This window comes from Bison bison, unplaced genomic scaffold (genome assembly GCF_000754665.1).
Source record: "Bison bison bison isolate TAMUID 2011002044 unplaced genomic scaffold, Bison_UMD1.0 scf7180017864281, whole genome shotgun sequence".
NCBI lineage: Eukaryota > Metazoa > Chordata > Mammalia > Artiodactyla > Bovidae > Bison > Bison bison.
In genome coordinates, this window is record NW_011494853.1 from 737765 (window position 1) to 752796 (window position 15032).

At 40.2% G+C, this 15032-nt stretch overlaps 1 protein-coding gene across 1 annotated transcript in view; it reads right to left on the bottom strand.

Annotated features, from left to right (window-relative positions):
* The window catches only part of C3AR1 (complement component 3a receptor 1), a 9760-nt gene extending 6588 nt beyond the window's left edge, over positions 1-3172 (bottom strand). The window contains exon 1 of the mRNA XM_010849361.1: positions 2884-3172. The gene's annotated coding sequence lies outside the window, so the exon portion shown is untranslated. The remainder of the gene's footprint in view (positions 1-2883) is intronic.
* Positions 3173-15032: the final 11860 nt, after the last annotated feature.

Below are 15032 nucleotides of genomic sequence, written 5' to 3' on the forward strand. Positions count from 1 at the left end.
CACTGCTGAGTTTTCCAAATTTACTGGCATATTGAGTGCAGCACTTTCACAGCATCATCTTTTAGGATTGATTACTCTAGATCCCTTGTATAGATGGAATCCTACAGCATTTGTCTTTTTGTGACTGGCTTATTTCACTTGGCAAAATGTCGTCAAGGTTCATCCATGTTGTAGTGTGTGTCAGAATTCTCTTCTTTTTTAAGACAATAATATTCCATTCTATGTGTGTACCACATTTTATTTATCCATTCATCTGTCAATGGACATTGGAGTTACTTCCACATTTTAGCTATTGCAGATGCTATTGCTATGAACGTGGGTGTAAATGCATATTGTTTTATATAAACTGCTTTCTTTGATCACTTTTATCACTTAGCAGTCCCCATTTTACAGTAAGACTTACCTTGATGAATATTCAGACTTTATCCTTTTTTTCCCGCTATCCCCAAAATATCCCTTATAGCTGATTTGTCAACAATTGTATCCAGTTAAGGATCACACTTTGCATCAGGATATTTCTTAAGCCTTTTAATGTAGCAGCTTCTCTTTTTCAAGGATACTGGTTTGTTTTGGGGTCTGTGTTCTCACCAGTTACTTCTTAACCCTTTGTAATTAGTCTTCTATCCCATTACTCTGCTAAAACTACCTCTAGAGAGTAAACACAAGCATCTTTTTCTCTATCTTTATCCTCCACAATATCTCTATTACTTTACATTGGCTTCTTATCACTCTCTTTCTCTTGGCCTCTGTGACATAACTCTTCCCTAATTTTCTTTTCTTTTTTTTGGCTGTGCTGGGTCTTCGCTGAATAATGTGGGCTCTGTGGTTGTGGCTCATGGGCTTAGCTGCCCTGTGGCACGTGGGATCTTAATTTTGCGACCAGGGATTAAACCCACCTACCCTGCATTGGAAGGCAGATTATTAATCACTGGACTGCCAGCGAAATTCCTGTAATTTTTGACATTCCTGTAAACATACCTTACTTTATAGCTTTCCTGAACAACTCACTATTCCAAGTCAATGCCATTTTCTTACCTTGGCGACTGCTGTTCACTTCTGTCTGGAATGCTGTTCTCTACCTTAACCTCCTCTTTCCTCCATTCTTAATCACTATCTGTTGAAATCCTAGTTATGCTGAAATCCTAGTCATTCTTCAAGATCAAGCTCAAGTATATTTTCCTTGAAACCTCTCTTATAATCCCAATCATAATTTACTTCTTCAGCCTCCTAAATTTTGTGTGTGTATGGTGGGGTTTGAACCACTTTTTGTATTCTCTGGGCAACGTGCCTTTTGTTCTGCATTACAATTATTTTCATGGCTGTCTTGTCTATTATTCTAGCCTTAAGTTTCATAATGGTAAAAAAATATCTTATTTCTAAATGCTTGCTCCACAGAATTTAGCACAATGCTTTGTAAGACGTAAGGATTAAAGATTACTTGAATGGATGGATGCTCATACTTGGGGTTTCTTTTCTTTTTCTATTAAATAAAAATTTTAATTCTTATTTGTTTAATTCGATAAGGATGCTATCTCTTCTAACTTCCTTTTTTTTGTTTTCCAGTTCCCAATTCTTGTTGGCTATAACAGCATTTTATGTTTCCTTTGGTAGAAACCCAGAATACCATATGACTTGTTCTGCTGAGTTGACTAAATGCTAGCATAGGGATTAGCAGAAGTTAAAATAACAAAACAAAATAACAAAAAAGAAGAAGTGCTTCCCATTCTCCATTCTGTAGCCTTGCTTATTCTAATATTCGAGGCCTGTCAGGTTCACTTCCTTTGCTTTTGTGCATGGCAGCTACCTTGACCACCTGTCCTACACACATATTCACGCATCGATTCATAAAATATAGAGAGATGGAGAGAGTTCAAGGGCTGAAAAGAAAGTTAGCAATTATTTCTTCTTATTTCTATTTTTATAGTTTTGGACACTGAAACTCAACAAATTAGGGGACTTTTACATAGTCACAACTAGGAGTGATCTCAAATCCTAGGTCCAATTACTATCAGGCCAAAACTCTTTTTACTACAAATAATCACATAACAGAAAAGCCTTTGGTATTGCTAATAGAGAAAGGCATCAAGAGCAGCACAGTAATAAAGAATAATAAGTAAATAATAAAGATTGAAAAGAGAAAAATTCTAATGCAAAGAAACTGAATCATCTGGCATACTATACTTTAAATATCATATTTTGCAATGAAAGTGTATCTGAATCAGAATCTTAAAAATCTTTCAGTTCAAGGTAACTTTTTATATTTCTCCAAGTGTTTGGTTGAAAGGTACCTCTCTTTCTATTTTTTTTAAGTTTTCAATACGAAATTGGTTTTGGTTGAAAAGTAACTCTCTCTATATACATATTTTAAATTTTCAATACTGAATTGACCAATCAGAATTAAAAAGATAAGTAAAATCCTGAAACTAAAATTCAGCTATAATAGGGAAAGAAAAGTAGATACCAGAATCAAATACTAATAACAGGATGACAGAATCAGTAGCAATAAAGAATGTGGAAAAAAATAAAAGAGAAAAAGAGCGAAATGAAATAGAAAAAATATATACATTAAGAAAAATACATAATCACTGATTTGGAAAATGGAATTATTGGGAAAAGCTGGAATCAAAGATCAGAAGGAGAAACAGCCAATTTAAGAGCAGGGAAAATGATGTAAAAATTCAATATTAGTTCCGGAATGAAATGTAAACAGCAAAGATAAATAGAACATGGAATAGTTAGAAAAAGAAAAAGGTGGACATGGGAATAAAGCAAAAGAAATAACAGTTGGGGAAAGAAGGGGGAATAGAAAATAATGACCTTCAAACCATTATCTAAAGAGAACAAGCTGGGCATAAATCATCAGGTGCATCTAGATTTCCTTACCAAAAACCCGAGATAATAGCTGAAGGCTTCTGCATAGGTCTGGAGGTCCCCACTTGTCCCGTCTGGTCCCCGCCCTTGACCACAGTCAAGTCCTGAAGTACAGTTAGGAACTTTGATGAGCGCCTCCTCTTTCCTCTCTCCGTTTCTGATGATAAACCAAACCCAACACTTTCCACTACCATCTGACTCCACAGGAAGAGTTTCAAAGTGAGTCATTTCTGAATGTCTCAGATAAGAAAAGTTAAAAAACAGAAGCGGAAGAGCATGGTTCTCAGAAGTTTTCAGCAGTACAGAGCATGGTTAGAGAAAGCACTTTTATACATGAGCTTCCCACTTGATAGGGTTTTGCTTTTTTGTTTTGTTTTAGAAAATGGTCCAGTGGAATATGAATGTGGGTGAGGAGTAACTAAGGGGAATGACCCTCAAAACCCCATGTAATAAATCTCAACCAACATCTCTTATACGCTTAGTATGTGTCAAGGAATGTATCATGCAAAAATCAGAGTTTTTTGTATCATGCAAAAAACTATATTCTTATTTCTAGAGAGTCACAATCTGGTGTGAATATGCACCTATACAACAACAACAAAAAATGCTGTAATACAATCCAGACCATAATGATAGAAGTAGCAGCAGAAGTAAAATACTGAATAGTAGAAAATAACAGGGGTGTATTTAGCCAGGGGCAATCTAGGAATGTAGAATTAAGATCTGGGCAGGTCCTTCAAGAATTATGGGATTTCTCTCAAAAGAGGTGACAAACTATTTTACTTATTTATTTATTTGACTGCGCTGTGGCATGTGAGCTCTTAGTACCCCAACCAGGAATCGAACCTGTGACCCCTGTAGTGGAACCTCCAGGGAATTCCTAGTGACAAGCTGTTTAGAATGTTTAAATGGCACACAGTGGCATCTGGCCCCATCACTTCACGGCAAATAGATGGGGAAACAGTGGAAACAGTGGCTGACTTTATCTTTTTGGGCTCCAAAATCACTGCAGATGGTGACTACAGCCATGAAATTAAATGGTGCTTACTTCTTGGAAGGAAAGTTATGATCAACCTAGACAGCATATTAAAAAGCAGAGACATTATTTTGCCAACAAAGGTCCGTCTAGTCAAGGCTATGGTTTTTCCAGTAGTCATGTATGGATGTGCTGCTGCTGCTAAGTTGCTTCAGTCCTGTCCGACTCTGCAACCCTACAGACGGCAGCCCACCAGGCTCCCCCGCCCCTGGGATTCTCCAGGGAAGAACACTGGAGTGGGTTGCCATTTCCTCCTCCAATGCATGAAAGTGAAAAGTGAAAGTGAAGTCATTCAGTCGTGCCCGACTCTTAGCGACCCCATGGACTGCAGCCCACCAGGCTCCTCTGTCCATAAAGAAAGCTGAGCACTGAAGAGTTGATGCTTTTGAAATGTGGTGTTGGAGAAGACTCTTGAGAGTCCCTTGGACTGCAAGGAGATCCAACTAGTCCATCCTAAAGGAGATCAGTCCTGGGTGTTCATTGGAAGGATTGATGTTGAAGCTGAAACTCCAAAACTTTGGCCACCTGATGCGAAGAGCTGACTCATTTGAAAAGACCCTGAAGCTGGGAAAGATAGAGGGCAGGAGGATAAGTGGACGACAGAGAATGAGATGGTTGGATGGCATCACTGACTCAATGGACATGAGTTTGGGTAAACTCTGGGAGCTGGTGATGGACAGGGAGTCCTGGTATGCTGTAGTCCATGGGGTCACAAAGAGTCGGACACGACTGAGCAACTGAACTGAACTGAACTGAGTCACCTTGCTATGAAAATTTGAGGTAATTAGAATTATATTCTCCCTCCACATATCAACTTCAAATGTTTATGTGTATAAGTGACATTGTTGTGATTTATGAAATTGTCTTTCTTGATTGTTTTTCAGTCCCTAAATTGTGTCTGCTTCTGAGACGCCATGGACTGCAGCCTGCTAGGCTTCCCTGTCCTCTATCTCTCGGGGTTTGCTCAAATCAAGTCCATTGAGTCAGTGATGCCATCCAACCATCTCACCCTCTGTTGCCTCCTTCTCTTCCTGCCTTCCTGCCTTCAATCGTTCCCAGCATCAGGGTCTTTTCCAGTGAATCGGCTGTTTGCTTCAGGTGGCCAAAGTATTGGAGCTTCAGCTTCAGCATCAGTCCTTCCAGTGAATATTCATGGTTGATTTCTTTTAGGATTGATTGGTTTGATCTCCTTGCATTCTTGATTATTACTGTAAAAAATATAAATAAATAAATGCAGCATAGTCAGAGTCTGGTGGGTGGGTAAGAGATTCAAACATTGGAAAACAGGCAGCAGTCTAGTTAATTGAATTAAATTAGTAAATTAATTACTTGGATTAACTAATTCCTTGGATTAATTAGTTTCATCAGGAAGGAGTGCAGAAGACTGAAGAGGGACCTTGAGCAGTGATTTCTCCTCAAAGTAGACCTTGAATGCAATTCTCACTCACACTATCCTTTTACATATAAACATGTGAAATAAAGGTTTCACATGGGTAAACTCTGGGAGCTGGTGATGGACAGGGAGGCCTGGCGTGCTGCGGTTCATGGGATAGCAAAGAGTTGGACACGGCTGAGTGACTGAACTGAACTGAACTGATGCACAGTTTTGAAAGCTATGTCATTTCCCACTAAGGAGACTCTACCAGGTTATATGCCCACCAACAGTGGAGAGGGTAACTATTCCCCTTGCAAAAGGTAGGGCCTTTATCAATAAATTCAGTACCATAACAAGTACTCCGCTCTTACTATAAACACTATGTAGTTTACACTGTGGGAGATTGAAAAAACAAACAGCCGTGTATATACAATTATAATAATACAGTAAGGGCTGTTAGCAGAGTAACCCTGGGAACAGGAATAGGGAATGACTAATCCTCACTGAAGCAAACAGGGAGATAATGCACTGAAGAGCTGAGCTTTAACAATGGGTAGAAATTTGACAGATACTAATAGTGCTACAAAAGAATTTATCCCTGGGTTGGGAATATCCCCTGGAGTAGAAAATGGCAACCCACTGCAGTATTCTTGCCTGGAAAATCCCCTGGAGTGTTACAGTCCATGAGATTGCAAAAAGAGCTGGACCCAGCTGAGTGACTGAGTACATGCATACATATGTACATAATAGTGCTGTAAGAATTTATTTCTGTATCCCGGTAGACCAAGAGTTTGCTCCTATCTCCAGTGCCTGCTGCCAGGCTTGGAATAACCTGTGTCTGGAGAACCAGTAAAGGAATAAATGAAAATGAATGTTTAGTTGAAAAGGATGCTGGCTTTCGAATATATAATCCAAAAATTAATTCAGGTCTTTAAAGTTATTTCTGGTGTGGATCCAGTTTTACTGATTCCTTTTTCTCAAAAGATTATACAGCAATTAAAACCAGGTGGAGGTACCTCCCTGGTGGTTCAGAGGCTAAGACTCCTCTCTCCCAATGCAGGGGACCTGGGTCAGGGAACTAGATCCCACATGCCACAGCTAAGGGTTTGCATATTGTAAGGAAGATTCAAGGTGCCACGTGTCACAACTAAGACTCAGAGCAGACAAATAGATAAAAATTAAAAACAAAAGCCAGTTGGAGAACTTTCCAGCTGTATTACTTAGATTTGCAGATCAAGAAGGAAATTACTGAAAGCACCTTGTGAATAGGGCTTTTATTTCTGGAGGGTGTCTGTCCCTTCTCACAAAGTATTAGTTGTTTTATGGTGTAATATGGGCTTCCCTTTTGGCCCAGCTGGTTAAGAGTCTGTCTGTAATGCGGAAAACCTGGGTTTGACCTGGGTTGGGAAGATCCCCTGGAGAAGGGAAAGGCTACCGTCTTCAGTATTCTGGCCTGGAGAATTACGTGGACTGGATAGTCCATGGGGTTGCAAAGAGTCAGACATGACTGATCGACTTTCACTTTCATGGTGTACTATGGAAAAATTGGGGGCAATGTATGTGATTCTCCTCTGTTTTGTTCCTTTTTAGTATCTAATTATAAACTTCTAAGCAGAGATCAGGTATTTTGGAAAGACTGAAATTTTGAATATATGTTGCAACACAGTCATATTAAAACCTTTTACAAGTCACTGATTAATTCTACATTTTCAATAACAGAAATCTGTATTCATTTGGTCAAAATAAAAGTTTTAGAATTGTAGACTCTCTGTCTTGCTCTGTCTGAGAGAATTAAAAATGAATATATGACAAATTTACTGTCTTTAATGAAAAATGATTAGATTCATTATTAGACCATATACGTGCAGGCGTGCATGCTAAGTCGATTCAGTCGTGTCCGATTCTTTGTGACCCCATGGACTGTAGCCCATCAGGCTCTTCTGTCCATGGGATTCTCCAGGCAAGATTACTGGAGTGGGTTGCCTTGTCCTCCTCCAGGGGATCTTCCTGACCCAGGGATTGAACCCGAGTCTCATATTTCTCCTGCATTGGCAAGCAAGTTCTTTACCACTAGAGCCACCTGGGAAGCCCATTAGACCATATATAATTATACTCTAAATGAAAAATAACCAAATGCCAAATACTATGATAATGTAGACAGATGCTATGGCTAGTTAGCAAAGGATGAAACTGATGACGACTGGCTGAGTTTAGAATTAGCTGGAAATTTTTTCATGGAAGAAAACTCTTGAGGTGAAAAATGCTCTAGATTAGGAATCTGAATTCTAGTTTAATTTATTTTTCATTTTTTTCAAAATAAAAATAAAGCAAGCTTTATTTAGAAGATAGGGGCTTCTCTCGTAGCTCAGTCGGTAAAGAATCTGTCTGCGATGCAGGAGACTCGGGTTTGATTACTGGCTTGGGAAATCCTGATAAAGCTGGTGGTATCCATTTTGGTTAATAAAGTTCAGCTCAAGTGTTTTAACAGGTCTTTACTGCCATCACAGACTGACATGCCAAGGGCATTCTGAATGCCAGTTGCAGATTGAAGTTATTTCAAAATCCAAGATGGTATCAAAAGCTGTTGGAGTTTGGATTTTTCTTAAAGTTAGACTAACACACTTTTATGGTAAAGAGTCTGCCTGCAATGTGGGGAGACTGGGTTTGATTCTAAATCAGGAAGATCCCCTGGAGAAGGGCATGGCAATCTACTCTAGTATTCTTGCCTGGAGAATCCCATGGACAGAGGAGCCTGACAGACTACTGTCCATGGGGTGGCAAAGAGTCAGACACGACTGAGCGACTAGCACACTTTTATGTGAGTGACTAGATTACTTCGTTTTGAAAATGAAAATGCTACAGTGAACAAGTCTCCTCCACAGATCCCTGAGGCAATGGTGCAGTTGCCTCTGACAGCCAAAATCTCAACATTTCAACAGAGGGGAGCTAAGAGGAACTGGGAAAATGAAAAGCAAAATTAATAACTGTAATTGTCATTGATATAGGCAGCTGTTACTTGTGGCAAACCGAAGCCTAGTCTGATGTGTATTCCTATTTCCTCACATTTCACTAACACCTTACCAGATGGTAACAATATTCTTGAAGTAATGTACCAAGTCTAGAGTTGGAAGGCCCAGACTGTGAGTGGACAGAATGCATTTTTGCATCCAGTTGCCTTAGGTGGTACAGTTCACTAAGGACAAATACGCAGTGGGAAGACCCACTAGCCAAACGTAACTAGAAAAAAGGATAGTAAATGCATAATCAGCACAGTGAGTTCTAGTTTTAGCCTTAACTACTTGACCTTGGGCTGGATGCTTGACCTAGAATTTTTTTTCTTAGATATAAAATTAAAGGATTGGACTGAATGATCTCTAACATTTACATTTGACAACCCATAATTCTCCCATTTCAAGCAGGGGCAAAACACACATTAAGGTGGAGGGAAGGCAGTGGCACCCCACTCCAGTACTCTTGCCTGGAAAACCCTATGGACAGAGGAGCCTGGTAGCCTGCAGTCCATGGGGTTGCGAAGAGTCAGACACTACTGAGCGACTTCACTTTCACTTTTCACTTTCGTGCATTGGAGAAGGAAATGGCAACCCACTCCAGTGTTCTTGCCTGGAGAATCCCAGGGACTGGGGGGCCTGGTGGGCTGCCGTCCATGGGGTTGCTAAGAGTTAGACACGACTGAGCGACTTCACTTTCACTTTTCACTTTCGTGCATTGGAGAAGGAAATGGCAACGCACTCCAGTGTTCTTGCCTGGAGAATCCCAGGGACCGGGGAGCCTGGTGGGCTGCCGTCTATGGGGTCACACAGAGTCGGACATGACTGAAGTGACTTAGCAGCAGCAAGACCAACATTGGACTTCCCTGGTGGCTCAGGCGGTAAAGCGTCTGTCTACAATGCGGGAGGCCAGGGTTCAATCCTTGGGTTGGGAAGATCCCCTGGAGAAGGAAATGGCAATCCACTCTAGTACTCTTGCCTGGAAAATCCCATGGACAGATGAGTACTCTTGCCTGGAAAATCCCATGGACAGAGGAGCCTGGTAGGCTACAGTCCATGGGGTCACAAAGAGTCGGACACGACTGAGCAACTTCACTTTCACTTGCAAGACCAACACGAGTGGTAGATACAAATCAAGCAGGTTGCCTTGAGCAAAAATCGTATGTGGGAGTTATAGAAGCTACGTACAGAGCCCGAGTTTGAATCCTAGTTCTGCCACCTATTAATTGTGTGATCATTCAGGAGTTATTCTGGCTTTCCAGGTGGCCCCAGTGATAAAGAATCCATCTGTTGATGCAGGAGACAAAATAGACGTGGGTTCGATCCCTGGGTCGGAAAGATCCCCTGGAAGAGGGCATGGCAACCCACTCCAGTATTCTTGCCTGGGGATTTCCATGACAGAGGAGCCTGGCAGGCTACAGTCCACGGGGTTGCACAGAGTCAGACACGACTAAAGTGACTTAGCATGAACACACAGGAGTTGTTTAGTCTCTGTGTTTTCACTTCCTTGCCTGCAAAACAGGGATTGTGTCAGATTTTTATTTATTGATATTCAAGCCCATTTCCATCCTTTCTTGTTATTTCTCTATGAGAAGCTTGGGTATTGCATTTCCTAGACCTTCACTTTGGTAGGGTCTGAATAGGCTCTGCCAGAGGGGTATGTTCATATGCTCTTGGGAAGTGAAGGCAAAAGGGAATGATTGCATTAAAAAAGTTAATTTTTATCTTAGTGTAGTTGATTTACAATGTCAAGTTAGTTTCTGCAGTACAGCAAAGTGAATCAGTTACACATATACATATATTCACTCTCTTTTAGATACTATTCCCATAAAGGTCATTAGCGTGTTTAGTAGAGTTCCCTGTGCTGCACAGTACCTTATTAGTTATTTATTTTATCCAGTCTTCCAATTTATACCATGCCCCTTTCCCCCTTAATACCCATAAGCTTATTCTCTACCTCTGTGTCTCTTTCTGCTTTTCAAATAAGTTGTCTGTACCATTATTTTTAGATTCCATATATAAGCGATAGCATATTTATCTTTCTCTGTCTGACTTACTTTTCATCAGCATGAAAGTTTCTAGGTCCATCCATTTGCTGCAAATGACTATCTTTTTTTATGGCTGAGTAATAGTGTGTTGTATATATGTACCACATTTTCTTTATCCATTCCTCCATCTATGGACATTTAATTTTTGTGCAAAGTTTGCAAATATGTTTTTAAAATAAAAGAACAAAACCTATAACATAGAATAAACATTAAAAATATTAAAATATGAAAGAGAGACTGAAAGAGGAATCATTTAGTTTCTGACTTCTGCAGCCACAGACAACTCTGGTGGGCTTCTGCAACGAAGATGACAGGGAATCTTGGCAGCTGCTAGTGGCTGTGAGCTCTGGCCAGGATTGCTAGTTTTGTTACTGAAAGGTGTGGGGTCCAGTTACTTGCTGCTCAAAAGCCAATAAATGGGTCAGGTTGATGGAAATGAAAGTTTGCTTTGTTTTAGATGTTGGTAGCCGCCCAAGGAAGAGAGATTGAAAGGGAAGTAAACTGAGTGTTTCTTGAACATCCTTTGTGACTTTAGTTCCATGAAACCCAAAATGGACAAGAAATAAGGCTTTAGTTTATGTTCATCTAGTCTAATGAGAGGCCGTAAGAAAATTGGTGGGGGTGGGACAGGATTCAGGATTATTGAGGTGTAGACGGCTCTCATAAATGTTTGAAGTGTAGATAAATTTTTGAGTAAATTTTGATGGATCTTTTAGGTTATCTATCTTATTTGTGCACTATTTAGAAAATGTCCTCTGTTTCCTTTCTCCTTTTGCCTTTTCTTCCCCAGTGTATTTCCACCAGAATGTGGGCAAGGCAGTGATACAAAATGATACCGGTTTGAAAAACCACCCAGTTTTCCCCTCTGTGCAGGGAAAACACCAGGTCTCCAGCTCCCATATGTCTCTTTTGCTTTCACACAGGACATTTCACTTTTGACACTTATGGTCACCAAAGATGTGTGGTTTTTTTTTTTTCTTTTTTTTGCTGCACTGTGGAAAACTTACCTAATGAGGGATCAAACCAGCTGTACCCCTGCAGTAGAAGCATGGAGTTTTAACCCCTGGACCACTAAGGAAGTCCCCAAATGTGTGTGTGTTCTTTCCCCACATCAAATAATTCTGCAACACCAGCTGGCTGCCCTACAATTTAACCCAATTCTGACACTATCTACCTGGAGATAGCATCACATTCTACAGGTTAAGGGCTGAACTTCCCAGGTGGCATAGTGGTAAAGAATCCACCTGCCAATGCAGAAGACACAAGACACCTGGGGTCCATCGCTGGGTTGGGAAGATCCCCCTGGTGGAGGAAATGACAACCCACTCCAGTGTTCTTGCCTGGGAATCCCATGGACAGAAGAGCCTGGTGGGCTACAGTCCATGGGGTCACAAACAGTCATACATGACTGAGCATGCATGTAATTCCATAAGACTGCTCCCAACTTCAGATGCCAATCACAAGTTGTAGGTTCCCCATGTTACCCGCAAATTCTGTCTGTCTTGACTACAAATTAGGGGTTCTCAAGATTTTCTTCCCTTTGTGTTTGATTATCTGCTAGCGTGGCTGACAGATTCAAGGAAACAGTTATTTGGCAGTAATTTGTTTAATGGATGAACTGCAGCTCTCCAGGCTCCTCTGTCCATGGGACTCTCCAAGTAAGAATACTGGAGTGGGTTGTCATTTCCTTCTCCAGGGTATCTTCCCCACCCAGGGATTGAACCTGCATGTCTTACATCTCTTGAGTGGGCAGGCAGGTTCTTTACTACTAGCGCCACTTGGGAAGCCCCTGGGAAAAAATATTTAGGTTTACCAGTTTGTTAAAGGACATGATAAAGGACACACATGAACAGCTAGATGAAGGGGTCCATAAGGTGAGGTTTAGGAGGGTCCTGAGTGCAGGGGCTTCTGTCTCCAGTAGACTTGGGATGTGTCACCCTTTCATGGATGTAAAAACATGGATGTGCTTACCAATCTGAAAATTCTCTCAAACCCATGTTATTGCAATTTTTTGGAGGCCTTATCATACAGGCATGTTCAATTATTAACTATTTCTAGCCATTTCCCTTTTTCAAGAGCGTGCAGGGTGGGGCTGGAAATTCCAAGCTTCTAATCATGGTTTGGGCTTTCCTGGTGACTCAGCAGTAAAGAATCCGCCTGTAATGCAGGAGACACAGGAGGCTTGGGTTTGATTCCTGTGTCGGGAAGATCCCCTGGAGGAGGACATGGCAACTCAGTCCAGTATTCTTGCCTGGAGAATCCCATGGGTAGAGGAGCCTGGTGGGCTACAGTCCATGCGGTCACAAAGAGTTGGACATTATGGAAAAACTGAGCACTCACGAAATCATGGCTTGGTCTTTCCAGAGCCCTAATCCAGGAGCCATTCAAGAACCCACCTAGAGTCACCACAAGAGTTTCCCTTGTGTCAGAAACTGGGATCAGTGACCAAGTGTTAGAACAAAAGATGCTGTCTTATCACCTAGGATATTAAATGTGGGTTTTATATCCTTTTCAATATTATTCTGCTGCCAAGTCGCTTCAGTCGTGTCTGACTCTGTGCAACCCCATGGACTGCAGCCTACCAGGCTTCTCCGTCCGTGGGATTCTCCAGGCAAGAACACTGGAGTGGGTTGCCATTTCCTTCTCCAAAGCATGAAAGTGGAAAGTGAAAGTGAAGTCACTCAGTCGTGTCTGACTCTTAGCGACCCCATGGACTGCGGTCTACCAGGCTCCTCCATCCATGGGATTTTCCGGGCAACAGTACTGGAGTGGGGTGCCATTGCCTTCTCCCCAGTATTATTCTATGTATGTGTAAGTATATGTGTATTTTTGAACATTGCACATGTATACATGTAAAAGTATACATGTAATTCTGCAACTCTTCATTATTTAATTTTTACCTTTTGGACTCTTCATTTTATCATAATGAAATACTTAAAACAGACAAATGAGTATACAAAAAAATATTATTAACATCAGCTTTATCAAGTTGCAACTAATCAGCTTTATTAAGATCTTAAATATTTTGATATATTTACTTAAGTTATTTTTTAAAGATGTATATACTCCTATCCCAAATCTTTTATCTTCCTTTTTCCCCAGATGTAATGATTTTTCTTTCTGTGTGTGCTTTTATACTTTTTCTATGTATCTATGACTCTGTAAGAAATATGTGGTTATACTTTTATGTTTTAAAATTTTGTGTGAACAGTTCTTGATTTACTTTGATAAGTTATTATAACCATTATAAGAAGGGTATAAAATGGGAAAGAATTTCCCTTTTCCCCCTTTTTTCATTTCCCAGAAATAACCGTCCTTGTTAAGTGTCTCAGCTATAATTCCATAATTATTTTATGCCTATCAAACCTTACTACTTTTAACACAGTTTTATACAAATGACTTAATATTATACTTTTTCTTCTGTTTCTTGCAGTTTTCCCTTATTAGTTTACCTTTTCAGATCAGAACATACAGATTAATTGCAATTTTTGACAGACACAAATAGTGCTTCATTGATAGATGTACTATAATTTACTTACGAAATTGATCAACTCCAGATTGATGGACATTTAAATTATTTCTACTTTTTAACTGCAAAAGTACTGTAATAAATATCTCATATATTTTTGTGTACTTGGGAAGCTATCTTTAAAGCTTATAATAAAAAACAAACATGTGCACAAAATTACACGTGTACTATTTTTGAACCAGTATGTTGTGTGCTTCTTGTATAATGTGAGGTGCTAAAAAATAAGTTCCCCAATCATGAGACATGAGGTTCCAGTCCTCACTGTATCACCACCTGTGTCTTTAGACAAATCCTTTAATAAGTTTAGTATTCAAGTCTCTCATATGTAAAATGTGGGATTTCTCATTAAAAAGAATAAAGTAATGTCACCTGCAGCAACATGGATGGACCTAGAGACTGTCATACTGAGAAGGAGACAGAGAAGGAGAAATAACTTCTGACGTCTTTTATACCTGAAATCTAAAAAGAAATGAAACAAATGAAGTAATTTACAAAATGATACAAATCAAGTAATTTACAAAGCAGAATCAGACTCACAGACTTAGAGAAGGAACTTAATGGTTGCTGGGTGGGAGGGGAGGAAGGATGGGGAGAAGGGATAGTCAGGGAATTTGGGATGGACATGTACACACTGCTATATTTAAAGTGGATAACCAACACTAACAAGGATCTACTTGATAGCACAGGAAACTCTGCTCAGTGTTATGGAGTGGTTTTCCTGGGAGGGGAGTTTGGGGGAGAATGGATACATGTATATGTATGACTGAGCCTCTTCACTGTTCTATCTGAAACTATAGAAATTATCACATTTTAAATCAGCTATAACTATCACATTTTTATCAGATATAAACTATCACATTTTTAATCAGCTATATCCCAATACAAAACAACAAAATTTTAAATGTGGGATTTCAACTACAAGGTTTCTGCTGCTGCTGCTGCTGCGTCTTCAGTCGTGTTCGACTCTGTGCGACCCCATAGACAGCAGCCCACCAGGCTCTGCCGTCCCTGGGATTCTCCAGGCAAGAACACTGGAGTAGGGGTGCCATTGCCTTCTCCACAAGGTCCCTAAGATCCCTTATAAGTAAGCAAGATCCATAAACTATGATTCAAGTTGCATTACAATTTTATAACTGCATTTGTAGCAACTCCAGGATTTAGGAAA